This window comes from Carcharodon carcharias, unplaced genomic scaffold (genome assembly GCF_017639515.1).
Source record: "Carcharodon carcharias isolate sCarCar2 unplaced genomic scaffold, sCarCar2.pri scaffold_894_ctg1, whole genome shotgun sequence".
Lineage (NCBI taxonomy): Eukaryota > Metazoa > Chordata > Chondrichthyes > Lamniformes > Lamnidae > Carcharodon > Carcharodon carcharias.
The window spans coordinates 34,596-51,740 of NW_024471148.1; the positions used below are offsets into that span (position 1 = coordinate 34,596).

The 17,145-nt window shown below is 53.6% G+C and overlaps 1 protein-coding gene across 2 annotated transcripts in view; it reads left to right on the forward strand.

Annotated features, from left to right (window-relative positions):
* LOC121275213 (transforming growth factor beta-1-induced transcript 1 protein-like) overlaps window positions 1-17,145 on the forward strand; it is a 70,509-nt gene that overhangs the window by 14,944 nt on the left and 38,420 nt on the right. The window lies entirely within an intron of this gene.

Here is a 17,145-nt window from a genome sequence, read left to right on the forward strand (position 1 = left end):
TTGACTCCCTGCTCACTCTCTCTCTCTCTCTCTCACTGACTCCCTGCTCACTCTCTCTCTCTCTCTCAGTGACTCCCTGCTCACTCACTCTCTCTCTCTCTCTCATTGACTCCCTGCTCACTCCCTCTCTCTCTCTCACTGACTCCCTTCTCACTCTCTCTCATTCACTGACTCCCGGCTCACTCTCGCTCTCTCTCTCACTGACTCCCTGCTCACTCTCCCTCTCTTTCTCTGTCTCTCACTCTCTCTCTCTCTCTCTAATTCACTGACTCCCTGCTCACTCTCTTTCTCTCTCTCAATGACTCCCTGCTCACTCTCTCACTCCCTCTCTCTGACTCGCTGCTCACTCTCTCTCACTGACTCCCTGCTCAGTCTCTCTCTCACTCTCTCTCTCTCCATCTCACTGACACCCTGCTCACTCTCTCTCTCTCTCTCACTGACTCGTTGCTCACTCTCTCTCTCTCTCACTGACTCCCTGCTCAATCCCTCTCTCTCTCTCACTCACTGCCTCCCTGCTCACTCACTCTCTCTCTCTCACTGACTCCCTGCTCACTCTCTCTCTCTCTCACTGACTCCCTGCTCACTCTCTCTCTCTCTCTCACTGACTCCCTGCTCACTCTCTCTCTCTCTCACTGACTCGCTGCTCACTCTCTCTCTCTCTCACTCTCTCTCACTGACTCCCTGCTCACTCTCTCTCTCTCTCTCACTGACTCCCTGCTCACTCTCTCTCTCTCACTGACTCCCGGCTCACTCTCTCTCTCTCTCACTCTCTCTCATTGACTCCCTGCTCACTCTCTCTCTCTCTCTCTCACTGACTCCTGGCTCACTCTCTCTCTCTCTCTCACTGACTCCCTGCTCACTCTCTTTCTCTCTCTCACTGACTCCCTGCTCACTCTCCCTCTCTCTCTCTCTCTCACTCTCTCTCTCTCTCACTCACTGACTCCCTGCTCACTCTCTTTCTCTCTCTCAATGACTCCCTGCTCACTCTCTCTCTCCCTCTCTCTGACTCGCTGCTCACTCTCTCTCTCTCACTGACTCCCTGCTCAGTCTCTCTCTCACTCTCTCTCTCTCTCTCTCTCACTGACTCCCGGCTCACTCTCTCTCTCTCTCACTCTCTCTCATTGACTCCCTGCTCACTCTCTCTCACTCTCTCTCATTGACTCCCTGCTCACTCTCTCTCTCTCTCTCTCACTGACTCCCTGCTCACTCTCTCTCTCTCTCTCAGTGACTCCCTGCTCACTCACTCTCTCTCTCTCTCTCATTGACTCCCTGCTCACTCCCTCTCTCTCTCTCACTGACTCCCTTCTCACTCTCTCTCATTCACTGACTCCCGGCTCACTCTCGCTCTCTCTCTCACTGACTCCCTGCTCACTCTCCCTCTCTTTCTCTGTCTCTCACTCTCTCTCTCTCTCTCTAATTCACTGACTCCCTGCTCACTCTCTTTCTCTCTCTCAATGACTCCCTGCTCACTCTCTCACTCCCTCTCTCTGACTCGCTGCTCACTCTCTCTCACTGACTCCCTGCTCAGTCTCTCTCTCACTCTCTCTCTCTCTATCTCACTGACACCCTGCTCACTCTCTCTCTCTCTCTCACTGACTCGTTGCTCACTCTCTCTCTCTCTCACTGACTCCCTGCTCAATCCCTCTCTCTCTCTCACTCACTGCCTCCCTGCTCACTCACTCTCTCTCTCTCACTGACTCCCTGCTCACTCTCTCTCTCTCTCACTGACTCCCTGCTCACTCTCTCTCTCTCTCTCACTTACTCCCTGCTCACTCTCTCTCTCTCTCACTGACTCGCTGCTCACTCTCTCTCTCTCTCTCACTCTCTCTCATTGACTCCCTGCTCACTCTCTCTCTCTCTCTCACTGACTCCCTGCTCAATCTCTCTCTCTCTCTCTCACTGCCTCCCTGCTCACTCTCTCTCTCTATCTCACTGACTCCCTGCTCACTCTCTCTCTCTCTCACTGACTCGCTGCTCACTCTCTCTCTCTCTCTCTCTCTCTCTCACTGACTCCCGGCTCACACTCTCTCTCTCTCTCTCATTGACTCCCTGCTCAATCTCACTCTCTCTCTCTCACTGACTCCCTGCTCAATCTCTCTCTCTCTCTCTCACTGACTCCCTGCTCACTCTCTCTCTCTCTCTCTCTCTCACTGACTCGCTGCTCACTCTCTCTCTCTCTCTCACTGACTTCCGGCTCACACACTCTCTTTCTCTCTCTCATTGACTCCCTGCTCACTCTCTCTCTCTCTCTCTCACTGACTCCCTTCTCATTCTCTCTCACACACTGACTCCCGGCTCACTCTCGCTCTCTCTCTCACTGACTCCCTGCTCACTCTCCCTCTCTCTTTCTCTCTCACTCTCTCACTCACTGACTCCCTGCTCACTCTCTTTCTCTCTCTCAATGACTCCCTGATCACTCTCTCTCTCCCTCTCTCTGACTCGCTGCTCATTCTCTCTCTCTCACTGACTCCCTGCTCAGTCTCTCTCTCACTCTCTCTCTCTCTCTCACTGACTCCCTGCTCACTCTCTCTCTCACTGACTCCCTGCTCAGTCTCTCTCTCACTCTCTCTCTTTCTCTCTCACTGACTCCCTGCTCACTCCCTCTCTCTCTCTCACTGACTCCCTTCTCACTCTCTCTCATTCACTGACTCCCGGCTCACTCTCGCTCTCTCTCTCACTGACTCCCTGCTCACTCTCCCTCTCTCTCTCTCACTCTCTCTCTCTCTCACTCACTGACTCCCTGCTCACTCTCTTTCTCTCTCTCAATGACTCCCTGCTCACTCTCTCTCTCCCTCTCTCTGACTCACTGCTCACTCTCTCTCTCTCACTGACTCCCTGCTCAGTCTCTCTCTCACTCTCTCTCTCTCTCTCTCACTGACACCCTGCTCACTCTCTCTCTCTGTATCTCACTGACTCCCTGCTCACTCACTCTCTCTCTCTCTCTCACTGACACCCTGCTCACTGTCTCTCTCTCTCACTGACTCCCTGCTCACTCTCTCTCTCTCTCTCACTCACTGCCTCCCTGCTCACTCTCTCTCTCTCTCTCTCACTGACTCGCTGCTCACTCTCTCTCTCTCTCTCTCTCTCTCACTCTCTCTCATTGACTCCCTGCTCACTCTCTCTCTCTCTCTCACTGACTCCCTGCACAATCTCACTCTCTCTCTCTCACTGACTCCCTGCTCAATCTCTCTCTCTCTCTCTCACTGACTCGCTGCTCACTCTCTCTCTCTCTCTCACTGACTTCCGGCTCACACACTCTCTTTCTCTCTCTCATTGACTCCCTGTTCACTCTCTCTCTCTCTCTCTCACTGACTCCCTTCTCATTCTCTCTCACACACTGACTCCCGGCTTACTCTCGCTCTCTCTCTCACTGACTCCCTGCTCACTCTCCCTCTCTCTTTCTCTCTCACTCTCTCACTCACTGACTCCCTGCTCACTCTCTTTCTCTCTCTCAATGACTCCCTGCTCACTCTCTCTCTCTCACTCACTGACTCCCTGCTCACTCTCTCTATCTCTCTCACTGACTCCCTGCTCACTCTCTCTCTCTCTCTCTCAGTCACTGCCTCCCTGCTCACTCTCTCTCTCTCTCACTGACTCCCTGCTCACTCTCTCTCCCTCTCTCACTCACTGCCTCCCTGCTCAATCTCTCTCTCTCTCTGACTCCCTGCTCACTCTCTCTCTCTCACTGACTCCCTGCTCACTCTCTCTCTCTCTCACTGACTCCCTGCTCTCTCTCTCTCTCTCTCTCACTGACTCCCTGCTTACTCTCTCTCTCTCTCACTGATTCCCTGCTCTCTCTCTCACTTACTCCCTGCTCACTCTCTCTCTCTCTCTCACTGACTCCCTGCTCACTCTCTCTATCTCTCTCACTGACTCCCTGCTCACTCTCTCTCTCTCAGTCACTGCCTCCCTGCTACTCTCTCTCTCTCTCTCACTGACTCCCTGCTCAGTCTCTCTCTCTCTCTCAGAGTCCCTGCTCAATCTCTCTCTCTCTCTCTGACTCCCTGCTCACTCTCTCTCTCTCTCACTGACTCCCTGCTCACTCTCTCTCTCTCTCTCACTGACTCCCTGCTCACTCTCTCTCTCTCTCTCTCACTGACTCCATGCTCACTCTCTCTCTCTCTCACTGACTCCCTGCTCTCTCTCTCACTTACTCCCTGCTCACTCTCTCTCTCTAACTGACTCCCTGCTCACTCTCTCTCTCTCTCTCTCACTGACTCCCGGCTCACTCTCTCTCTCTCTCTCTCTCTCTCACTCTCTCTCATTGACTCCCTGCTCACTCTCTCTCTCTCTCTCTCACTGACTCCCTGCTCAATCTCTCTCTCTCTCTCTCACTGACTCCCTGCTCAATCTCTCTCTCTCTCTCTCACTGACTTCTTGCTCACTCACTCTCTCTCTCTCTCTCACTGACTCGCTGCTCACTCTCTCTCTCTCTCTCACTGACTTCCGGCTCACACTCTCTCTCACTCTCTCTCATTGACTACCTGCTCACTCTCTCTTTCTCTCTCACTGACTCCCTTCTCACTCTCTCTCACTCACTGACTCCCTGCTCACTCTCTTTCTCTCTCTTACTGACTCCCTGCTCACTCTCCCTCTCTCTCTCTCTCTCACTCACTGACTCCCTGCTCACACTCTTTCTCTCTCTCAATGACTCCCTGCTCACTCTCTCTCTCCCTCTCTCTGACTCGCTGCTCACTCTCTCTCTCTCACTGACTCCCTGCTCAGTCTCTCTCTCACTCTCTCTCTCTCTCTCTCACTGACATCCTGCTCACTCTCTCTGTCTCTCTCACTGACTCGCTGCTCACTCACTCTCTCTCTCTCACTGACTCCCTGCTCATTCTCTCTCTCTCACTGACTCCCTGCTCACTCTCTCTCTCCCTCTCTCTGACTCGCTGCTCACTCTCTCTCTCTCACTGACTCCCTGCTCACTCTCTCACTCTCTCTCACTGACTCCCTGCTCACTCACTCTCTCTCTCTCCCACTGACGCCCTGCTCACTCTCTCTCTCTCTCTCACTCACTGCCTCCCTGCTCACTCTCGCTCTCTCTCTCTCACTGAACCCCTGCCTCACTCTCTCTCTCTCTCACTGACGCCCTGCTCACTCTCTCTCTCTCACTCACTGCCTCCCTGCTCACTCTCTCTCTCTCTCACTGCCTCCCTGCTCACTCTCTCTCTCTCTCTCACTGACTCCCTGCTCACTCACTCTCTCTCTCTCTCACTTACTCCCTGCTCACTCTCTCTATCTCTCACTGACTCCCTGCTCACTCTCTCTCTCTCTTTCACTCACTGCCTCCCTGCTCACTCTCTCTCTCTCTCTCTCACTGACTCCCTGCTCACTCTCTCTCTCTCTCACTGAGTCCCTGCTCAATCTCTCTCTCTCTCTGACTCACTGCTCACTCTCTCTCTCTCTCTCTGACTCCCTGCTCACTCTCACTCTCTCTCTCACTGACTCCCTGCTCTCTTTCTCACTTACTCCCTGCTCTCTCTCTCACTTACTCCCTGCTCACTCTCTCTCTCTCTCTCTCACTTACTCCCTGCTCACTCTCTCTCTCTCTCTCTCACTGACTCACTGCTCACTCTCTCTCTCTCACTGACTCCCGGCTCACTCTCTCTCTCTCTCACTCTCTCTCATTGACTCCCTGCTCACTCTCTCTCTCTCTTCTCACTGACTCCCTGCTCACTCTCTCTCTCTCTCACTCTCTCTCATTGACTCCCTGCTCACTCTCTCTCTCTCTTCTCACTGACTCCCTGCTCACTCCCGCTTATTCACTGACTCCTGGCTCACTCTCGCTCTCTCTCACTCACTAACTCTCTACTCACTCTCTCTCTCTCTCTCTCACTGACTCCTGCTCACTCTCTCTCTCTCTGACTCGCTGCTCACTCTCTCTCTCTCTCTCACTGACTCCCTGCTCTCTCTCTCTCACTAACTCACTTCTCTCTCTCTCTCTCCCTCTTACTGACTCCCTGCTCTCTCTCTCTCTCTCTCTCACTGACTCTCTGCTCACTCTCTCTCTCTCTCTCACTGACTCCCTGCTCTCTCTCTCTCTCTCTCACTGACTCCCTGCTCTCTCTCTCTCACTAACTCACTTCTCTCTCTCTCTCTCCCTCTTACTGACTCCCTGCTCTCTCTCTCTCTCTCTCTCACTGACTCCCTGCTCACTCTCTCTCTCTCACTGACTCCCTGCTCACTCTCTCTCTCTCACTGACTCCCGGCTCACTCTCTCTCTCTCTCACTCTCTCTCATTGACTCCCAGCTCACTCTCTCTCTCTCTTCTCACTGACTCCCTGCTCACTCTCTCTCTCTCACTCTCTCTCATTGACTCCCTGCTCACTCTCTCTCTCTTCTCACTGACTCCCTGCTCACTCCCGCTTATTCACTGACTCCTGGCTCACTCTCGCTCTCTCTCACTCACTAACTCTCTACTCACTCTCTCTCTCTCTCACTGACTCCCTGCTCAGTCTCTCTCTCTCTCTCACTGACTCCCTGCTCACTCTCTCTCTCTCTCTCACTGACTCCCTGCTCTCTCTCTCTCTCTCTCTCACTGACTCCCTGCTCTCTCTCTCTCACTAACTCACTTCTCTCTCTCTCTCTCCCTCTTACTGACTCCCTGCTCTCTCTCTCTCTCTCTCTCACTGACTCCCTGCTCACTCTCTCTCTCTCACTGACTCCCTGCTCACTCTCTCTCTGTCTCACTGACTCCCTGCTCACTCTCTCTCTCTCTCTCACACACACTGCCTCCCTGCTCACTCTCTCTCTCTCTCTCTCTCACTGACTCCCTGCTCTCTCTCTCTCACTAGCTCACTTCTCTCTCTCTCTCTCCCTCTTACTGACTCGCCGCTCACTCTCTCTCTCTCTCTCACTGTCTCCCGGCTCATTCTCTCTCTCTCTCTCTCTCTCTCTCTCTCTCTCTCTCACTGACTCCCTGCTCTCTCTCTCTCTCTCACTGACTTCCGGCTCACACTCTCTCTCTCTCTCATTGACTCCCTGCTCACTCTCTCTCTCTCTCTCTCACTGACTCCCTTCTCACTCTCTCTCATTCACTGACTCCCGGCTCACTCTCGCTCTCTCTCTCTCTCTGACTCCCTGCTCACTCTCCCCTCTCTCTCTCTCTCACTCTCTCTCCCGCTCTCACTCACTGACTCCCTGCTCACTCTCTCTCTCTCAATGACTCCCTGCTCACTCTCTCTCTCCCTCTCTCTGACTCGCTGCTCACTCTCTCTCTCTCACTGACTCCCTGCTCAGTCTCTCTCTCACTCTCTCTCTCTCTCTCTCACTGACACCCTGCTCACTCTCTCTGTCTCTCTCACTGACTCGCTGCTCACTCACTCTCTCTCTCTCACTGACTCCCTGCTCATTCTCTCTCTCTCACTGACTCCCTGCTCACTCTCTCTCTCTCTCTCACTGACTCCCTCACTCTCTCTCTCTCTCTCACTCACTGCCTCCCTGCTCACTCTCTCTCTCTCTCTCTCACTGACTCCCTGATCACTCTCTCTCTCTCTCTCACTGACTCCCTGCTCACTCCCTCTCTCTCTCTCACTAACTGCCTCCCTGCTCACTCTCTCTATCTCTCTCACTGACTCCCTGCTCACTCCCTCTCTCTCTCTCTCACTGCCTCCCTGCTCACTCTCTCTCTCTCTCACTGACTCCCGGCTCTCTCTCTCTCTCTCTCTCTCACTCACTGCCTCCCTGCTCAATCTCTCTCTCTCTCTCTCTGACTCCCTGCTCACTCTCTCTCACTGACTCCCTGCTCACTCTCTCTCTCACTGACTCCCTGCTCACTCTCTCTCTCTCTCTCACTGACTCCCTGCTCTCTCTCTCACTTACTCCCTGCTCACTCTCTCTCTCTCTCACTGACTCCCTGCTCACTCTCTCTATCTCTCTCACTGACTCCCTGCTCACTCTCTCTCTCTCAGTCACTGCCTCCCTGCTCACTCTCTCTCTCGCTGACTCCCTGCTCAGTCTCTCTCTCTCTCACTGACTCCCTGCTCTCTCTCTCACTTACTCCCTGCTCACTCTCTCTCTATCTCTCACTGACTCGCTGCTCACTCTGTCTCTCTCTCTCTCACTCACTGCCTCCCTGCTCACTCTCTCTCTCTCTCTCTCACTGACTCCCTGATCACTCTCTCTCTCTCTCTCACTGACTCCCTGCTCACTCCCTCTCTCTCTCTCACTAACTGCCTCCCTGCTCACTCTCTCTATCTCTCTCACTGACTCCCTGCTCACTCCCTCTCTCTCTCTCTCACTGCCTCCCTGATCACTCTCTCTCTCTCTCTCACTCACTGCCTCCCTGCTCAATCTCTCTCTCTCTCTCTCTGACTCCCTGCTCACTCTCTCTCACTGACTCCCTGCTCACTCTCTCTCTCACTGACTCCCTGCTCACTCTCTCTCTCTCTCTCACTGACTCCCTGCTCTCTCTCTCACTTACTCCCTGCTCACTCTCTCTCTCTCTCTCACTGACTCCCTGCTCACTCTCTCTATCTCTCTCACTGACTCCCTGCTCACTCTCTCTCTCTCAGTCACTGCCTCCCTGCTCACTCTCTCTCTCTCATTGACTCCCTGCTCACTCCCTCTCTCTCTCTCTCTCACTGACTCCCTGCTCACTCTCTCTCTCTCTCACTGACTCACTGCTCACTCTCTCTCTCTCTCTCACTGACTCCCTGCTCACTCTCTCTCTCTCACTGACTCCCGGCTCACTCTCTCTCTCTCTCACTCTCTCTCATTGACTCCCTGCTCACTCTCTCTCTCTCTCTCTCACTGACTCCTGGCTCACTCTCTCTCTCTCTCTCACTGACTCCCTGCTCACTCTCTTTCTCTCTCTCACTGACTCCCTGCTCACTCTCCCTCTCTCTCTCTCTCTCACTCTCTCTCTCTCTCACTCACTGACTCCCTGCTCACTCTCTTTCTCTCTCTCAATGACTCCCTGCTCACTCTCTCTCTCGCTGACTCCCTGCTCAGTCTCTCTCTCTCTCACTGACTCCCTGCTCTCTCTCTCACTTACTCCCTGCTCACTCTCTCTCTATCTCTCACTGACTCGCTGCTCACTCTGTCTCTCTCTCTCTCACTCACTGCCTCCCTGCTCACTCTCTCTCTCTCTCTCTCACTGACTCCCTGATCACTCTCTCTCTCTCTCTCACTGACTCCCTGCTCACTCCCTCTCTCTCTCTCACTAACTGCCTCCCTGCTCACTCTCTCTATCTCTCTCACTGACTCCCTGCTCACTCCCTCTCTCTCTCTCTCACTGCCTCCCTGCTCACTCTCTCTCTCTCTCTCACTCACTGCCTCCCTGCTCAATCTCTCTCTCTCTCTCTCTGACTCCCTGCTCACTCTCTCTCACTGACTCCCTGCTCACTCTCTCTCTCACTGACTCCCTGCTCACTCTCTCTCTCTCTCTCACTGACTCCCTGCTCTCTCTCTCACTTACTCCCTGCTCACTCTCTCTCTCTCTCTCTCACTGACTCCCTGCTCACTCTCTCTATCTCTCTCACTGACTCCCTGCTCACTCTCTCTCTCTCAGTCACTGCCTCCCTGCTCACTCTCTCTCTCTCATTGACTCCCTGCTCACTCCCTCTCTCTCTCTCTCTCACTGACTCCCTGCTCACTCTCTCTCTCTCTCACTGACTCACTGCTCACTCTCTCTCTCTCTCTCACTGACTCCCTGCTCACTCTCTCTCTCTCACTGACTCCCGGCTCACTCTCTCTCTCTCACTCTCTCTCATTGACTCCCTGCTCACTCTCTCTCTCTCTCTCTCTCACTGACTCCTGGCTCACTCTCTCTCTCTCTCTCACTGACTCCCTGCTCACTCTCTTTCTCTCTCTCACTGACTCCCTGCTCACTCTCCCTCTCTCTCTCTCTCTCACTCTCTCTCTCTCTCACTCACTGACTCCCTGCTCACTCTCTTTCTCTCTCTCAATGACTCCCTGCTCACTCTCTCTCTCCCTCTCTCTGACTCGCTGCTCACTCTCTCTCTCTCACTGACTCCCTGCTCAGTCTCTCTCTCACTCTCTCTCTCTCTCTCTCTCACTGACTCCCGGCTCACTCTCTCTCTCTCTCACTCTCTCTCATTGACTCCCTGCTCACTCTCTCTCACTCTCTCTCATTGACTCCCTGCTCACTCTCTCTCTCTCTCTCTCACTGACTCCCTGCTCACTCTCTCTCTCTCTCTCAGTGACTCCCTGCTCACTCACTCTCTCTCTCTCTCTCATTGACTCCCTGCTCACTCCCTCTCTCTCTCTCACTGACTCCCTTCTCACTCTCTCTCATTCACTGACTCCCGGCTCACTCTCGCTCTCTCTCTCACTGACTCCCTGCTCACTCTCCCTCTCTTTCTCTGTCTCTCACTCTCTCTCTCTCTCTCTAATTCACTGACTCCCTGCTCACTCTCTTTCTCTCTCTCAATGACTCCCTGCTCACTCTCTCACTCCCTCTCTCTGACTCGCTGCTCACTCTCTCTCACTGACTCCCTGCTCAGTCTCTCTCTCACTCTCTCTCTCTCTATCTCACTGACACCCTGCTCACTCTCTCTCTCTCTCTCTCACTGACTCGTTGCTCACTCTCTCTCTCTCTCACTGACTCCCTGCTCAATCCCTCTCTCTCTCTCACTCACTGCCTCCCTGCTCACTCACTCTCTCTCTCTCACTGACTCCCTGCTCACTCTCTCTCTCCCTCACTGACTCCCTGCTCACTCTCTCTCTCTCTCTCACTTACTCCCTGCTCACTCTCTCTCTCTCTCACTGACTCGCTGCTCACTCTCTCTCTCTCTCTCACTCTCTCTCATTGACTCCCTGCTCACTCTCTCTCTCTCTCTCACTGACTCCCTGCTCACTCTCTCTCTCTCACTGACTCCCGGCTCACTCTCTCTCTCTCTCACTCTCTCTCATTGACTCCCTGCTCACTCTCTCTCTCTCTCTCTCACTGACTCCTGGCTCACTCTCTCTCTCTCTCTCACTGACTCCCTGCTCACTCTCTTTCTCTCTCTCACTGACTCCCTGCTCACTCTCCCTCTCTCTCTCTCTCTCACTCTCTCTCTCTCTCACTCACTGACTCCCTGCTCACTCTCTTTCTCTCTCTCAATGACTCCCTGCTCACTCTCTCTCTCCCTCTCTCTGACTCGCTGCTCACTCTCTCTCTCTCACTGACTCCCTGCTCAGTCTCTCTCTCACTCTCTCTCTCTCTCTCTCACTGACTCCCGGCTCACTCTCTCTCTCTCTCACTCTCTCTCATTGACTCCCTGCTCACTCTCTCTCACTCTCTCTCATTGACTCCCTGCTCACTCTCTCTCTCTCTCTCTCACTGACTCCCTGCTCACTCTCTCTCTCTCTCTCAGTGACTCCCTGCTCACTCACTCTCTCTCTCTCTCTCATTGACTCCCTGCTCACTCCCTCTCTCTCTCTCACTGACTCCCTTCTCACTCTCTCTCATTCACTGACTCCCGGCTCACTCTCGCTCTCTCTCTCACTGACTCCCTGCTCACTCTCCCTCTCTTTCTCTGTCTCTCACTCTCTCTCTCTCTCTCTAATTCACTGACTCCCTGCTCACTCTCTTTCTCTCTCTCAATGACTCCCTGCTCACTCTCTCACTCCCTCTCTCTGACTCGCTGCTCACTCTCTCTCACTGACTCCCTGCTCAGTCTCTCTCTCACTCTCTCTCTCTCTATCTCACTGACACCCTGCTCACTCTCTCTCTCTCTCTCACTGACTCGTTGCTCACTCTCTCTCTCTCTCACTGACTCCCTGCTCAATCCCTCTCTCTCTCTCACTCACTGCCTCCCTGCTCACTCACTCTCTCTCTCTCACTGACTCCCTGCTCACTCTCTCTCTCTCTCACTGACTCCCTGCTCACTCTCTCTCTCTCTCTCACTTACTCCCTGCTCACTCTCTCTCTCTCTCACTGACTCGCTGCTCACTCTCTCTCTCTCTCTCACTCTCTCTCATTGACTCCCTGCTCACTCTCTCTCTCTCTCTCACTGACTCCCTGCTCAATCTCTCTCTCTCTCTCTCACTGCCTCCCTGCTCACTCTCTCTCTCTATCTCACTGACTCCCTGCTCACTCTCTCTCTCTCTCACTGACTCGCTGCTCACTCTCTCTCTCTCTCTCTCTCTCTCTCACTGACTCCCGGCTCACACTCTCTCTCTCTCTCTCATTGACTCCCTGCTCAATCTCACTCTCTCTCTCTCACTGACTCCCTGCTCAATCTCTCTCTCTCTCTCTCACTGACTCCCTGCTCACTCTCTCTCTCTCTCTCTCTCTCACTGACTCGCTGCTCACTCTCTCTCTCTCTCTCACTGACTTCCGGCTCACACACTCTCTTTCTCTCTCTCATTGACTCCCTGCTCACTCTCTCTCTCTCTCTCTCACTGACTCCCTTCTCATTCTCTCTCACACACTGACTCCCGGCTCACTCTCGCTCTCTCTCTCACTGACTCCCTGCTCACTCTCCCTCTCTCTTTCTCTCTCACTCTCTCACTCACTGACTCCCTGCTCACTCTCTTTCTCTCTCTCAATGACTCCCTGATCACTCTCTCTCTCCCTCTCTCTGACTCGCTGCTCATTCTCTCTCTCTCACTGACTCCCTGCTCAGTCTCTCTCTCACTCTCTCTCTCTCTCTCACTGACTCCCTGCTCACTCTCTCTCTCACTGACTCCCTGCTCAGTCTCTCTCTCACTCTCTCTCTTTCTCTCTCACTGACTCCCTGCTCACTCCCTCTCTCTCTCTCACTGACTCCCTTCTCACTCTCTCTCATTCACTGACTCCCGGCTCACTCTCGCTCTCTCTCTCACTGACTCCCTGCTCACTCTCCCTCTCTCTCTCTCACTCTCTCTCTCTCTCACTCACTGACTCCCTGCTCACTCTCTTTCTCTCTCTCAATGACTCCCTGCTCACTCTCTCTCTCCCTCTCTCTGACTCACTGCTCACTCTCTCTCTCTCACTGACTCCCTGCTCAGTCTCTCTCTCACTCTCTCTCTCTCTCTCTCACTGACACCCTGCTCACTCTCTCTCTCTGTATCTCACTGACTCCCTGCTCACTCACTCTCTCTCTCTCTCTCACTGACACCCTGCTCACTGTCTCTCTCTCTCACTGACTCCCTGCTCACTCTCTCTCTCTCTCTCACTCACTGCCTCCCTGCTCACTCTCTCTCTCTCTCTCTCACTGACTCGCTGCTCACTCTCTCTCTCTCTCTCTCTCTCTCACTCTCTCTCATTGACTCCCTGCTCACTCTCTCTCTCTCTCTCACTGACTCCCTGCACAATCTCACTCTCTCTCTCTCACTGACTCCCTGCTCAATCTCTCTCTCTCTCTCTCACTGACTCGCTGCTCACTCTCTCTCTCTCTCTCACTGACTTCCGGCTCACACACTCTCTTTCTCTCTCTCATTGACTCCCTGTTCACTCTCTCTCTCTCTCTCTCACTGACTCCCTTCTCATTCTCTCTCACACACTGACTCCCGGCTTACTCTCGCTCTCTCTCTCACTGACTCCCTGCTCACTCTCCCTCTCTCTTTCTCTCTCACTCTCTCACTCACTGACTCCCTGCTCACTCTCTTTCTCTCTCTCAATGACTCCCTGCTCACTCTCTCTCTCTCACTCACTGACTCCCTGCTCACTCTCTCTATCTCTCTCACTGACTCCCTGCTCACTCTCTCTCTCTCTCTCTCAGTCACTGCCTCCCTGCTCACTCTCTCTCTCTCTCACTGACTCCCTGCTCACTCTCTCTCCCTCTCTCACTCACTGCCTCCCTGCTCAATCTCTCTCTCTCTCTGACTCCCTGCTCACTCTCTCTCTCTCACTGACTCCCTGCTCACTCTCTCTCTCTCTCACTGACTCCCTGCTCTCTCTCTCTCTCTCTCTCACTGACTCCCTGCTTACTCTCTCTCTCTCTCACTGATTCCCTGCTCTCTCTCTCACTTACTCCCTGCTCACTCTCTCTCTCTCTCTCACTGACTCCCTGCTCACTCTCTCTATCTCTCTCACTGACTCCCTGCTCACTCTCTCTCTCTCAGTCACTGCCTCCCTGCTACTCTCTCTCTCTCTCTCACTGACTCCCTGCTCAGTCTCTCTCTCTCTCTCAGAGTCCCTGCTCAATCTCTCTCTCTCTCTCTGACTCCCTGCTCACTCTCTCTCTCTCTCACTGACTCCCTGCTCACTCTCTCTCTCTCTCTCACTGACTCCCTGCTCACTCTCTCTCTCTCTCTCTCACTGACTCCCTGCTCACTCTCTCTCTCTCTCACTGACTCCCTGCTCTCTCTCTCACTTACTCCCTGCTCACTCTCTCTCTCTAACTGACTCCCTGCTCACTCTCTCTCTCTCTCTCTCTCTCTCTCACTGACTCCCGGCTCACTCTCTCTCTCTCTCTCTCTCTCACTCTCTCTCATTGACTCCCTGCTCACTCTCTCTCTCTCTCTCACTGACTCCCTGCTCAATCTCTCTCTCTCTCTCTCACTGACTCCCTGTTCAATCTCTCTCTCTCTCTCTCACTGACTTCTTGCTCACTCACTCTCTCTCTCTCTCTCACTGACTCGCTGCTCACTCTCTCTCTCTCTCTCACTGACTTCCGGCTCACACTCTCTCTCACTCTCTCTCATTGACTACCTGCTCACTCTCTCTTTCTCTCTCACTGACTCCCTTCTCACTCTCTCTCACTCACTGACTCCCTGCTCACTCTCTTTCTCTCTCTTACTGACTCCCTGCTCACTCTCCCTCTCTCTCTCTCTCTCACTCACTGACTCCCTGCTCACACTCTTTCTCTCTCTCAATGACTCCCTGCTCACTCTCTCTCTCCCTCTCTCTGACTCGCTGCTCACTCTCTCTCTCTCACTGACTCCCTGCTCAGTCTCTCTCTCACTCTCTCTCTCTCTCTCTCACTGACATCCTGCTCACTCTCTCTGTCTCTCTCACTGACTCGCTGCTCACTCACTCTCTCTCTCTCACTGACTCCCTGCTCATTCTCTCTCTCTCACTGACTCCCTGCTCACTCTCTCTCTCCCTCTCTCTGACTCGCTGCTCACTCTCTCTCTCTCACTGACTCCCTGCTCACTCTCTCACTCTCTCTCACTGACTCCCTGCTCACTCACTCTCTCTCTCTCCCACTGACGCCCTGCTCACTCTCTCTCTCTCTCTCACTCACTGCCTCCCTGCTCACTCTCGCTCTCTCTCTCTCACTGAACCCCTGCTCACTCTCTCTCTCTCTCACTGACGCCCTGCTCACTCTCTCTCTCTCACTCACTGCCTCCCTGCTCACTCTCTCTCTCTCTCACTGCCTCCCTGCTCACTCTCTCTCTCTCTCTCACTGACTCCCTGCTCACTCACTCTCTCTCTCTCTCACTTACTCCCTGCTCACTCTCTCTATCTCTCACTGACTCCCTGCTCACTCTCTCTCTCTCTTTCACTCACTGCCTCCCTGCTCACTCTCTCTCTCTCTCTCTCACTGACTCCCTGCTCACTCTCTCTCTCTCTCACTGAGTCCCTGCTCAATCTCTCTCTCTCTCTGACTCACTGCTCACTCTCTCTCTCTCTCTCTGACTCCCTGCTCACTCTCACTCTCTCTCTCACTGACTCCCTGCTCTCTTTCTCACTTACTCCCTGCTCTCTCTCTCACTTACTCCCTGCTCACTCTCTCTCTCTCTCTCTCACTTACTCCCTGCTCACTCTCTCTCTCTCTCTCTCACTGACTCACTGCTCACTCTCTCTCTCTCACTGACTCCCGGCTCACTCTCTCTCTCTCTCACTCTCTCTCATTGACTCCCTGCTCACTCTCTCTCTCTCTTCTCACTGACTCCCTGCTCACTCTCTCTCTCTCTCACTCTCTCTCATTGACTCCCTGCTCACTCTCTCTCTCTCTTCTCACTGACTCCCTGCTCACTCCCGCTTATTCACTGACTCCTGGCTCACTCTCGCTCTCTCTCACTCACTAACTCTCTACTCACTCTCTCTCTCTCTCTCTCACTGACTCCCTGCTCACTCTCTCTCTCTCTGACTCGCTGCTCACTCTCTCTCTCTCTCTCACTGACTCCCTGCTCTCTCTCTCTCACTAACTCACTTCTCTCTCTCTCTCTCCCTCTTACTGACTCCCTGCTCTCTCTCTCTCTCTCTCTCACTGACTCTCTGCTCACTCTCTCTCTCTCTCTCACTGACTCCCTGCTCTCTCTCTCTCTCTCTCACTGACTCCCTGCTCTCTCTCTCTCACTAACTCACTTCTCTCTCTCTCTCTCCCTCTTACTGACTCCCTGCTCTCTCTCTCTCTCTCTCACTGACTCCCTGCTCACTCTCTCTCTCTCACTGACTCCCTGCTCACACTCTCTCTGTCTCACTGACTCCCTGCTCACTCTCTCTCTGTCTCACTGACTCCCTGCTCACTCTCTCTCTCTCTCTCACACACACTGCCTCCCTGCTCACTCTCTCTCTCTCTCTCTCACTGACTCCCTGCTCTCTCTCTCTCACTAACTCACTTCTCTCTCTCTCTCTCTCCCTCTTACTGACTCGCCGCTCACTCTCTCTCTCTCTCTCACTGTCTCCCGGCTCATTCTCTCTCTCTCTCTCTCTCTCTCACTGACTCCCTGCTCTCTCTCTCTCTCTCACTGACTTCCGGCTCACACTCTCTCTCTCTCTCATTGACTCCCTGCTCACTCTCTCTCTCTCTCTCTCACTGACTCCCTTCTCACTCTCTCTCATTCACTGACTCCCGGCTCACTCTCGCTCTCTCTCTCTCTGACTCCCTGCTCACTCTCCCTCTCTCTCTCTCTCTCACTCTCTCTCCCGCTCTCACTCACTGACTCCCTGCTCACTCTCTCTCTCTCAATGACTCCCTGCTCACTCTCTCTCTCCCTCTCTCTGACTCGCTGCTCACTCTCTCTCTCTCACTGACTCCCTGCTCAGTCTCTCTCTCACTCTCTCTCTCTCTCTCTCTCACTGACATCCTGCTCACTCTCTCTGTCTCTCTCACTGACTCGCTGCTCACTCACTCTCTCTCTCTCACTGACTCCCTGCTCATTCTCTCTCTCTCACTGACTCCCTGCTCATTCTCTCTCTCTCACTGACTCCCTGCTCACTCTCTCTCTCTCTCTCTCTCTCACTGACTCCCTGATCACTCTCTCTCTCTCTCTCACTGACTCCCTGCTCACTCCCTCTCTCTCTCTCACTAACTGCCTCCC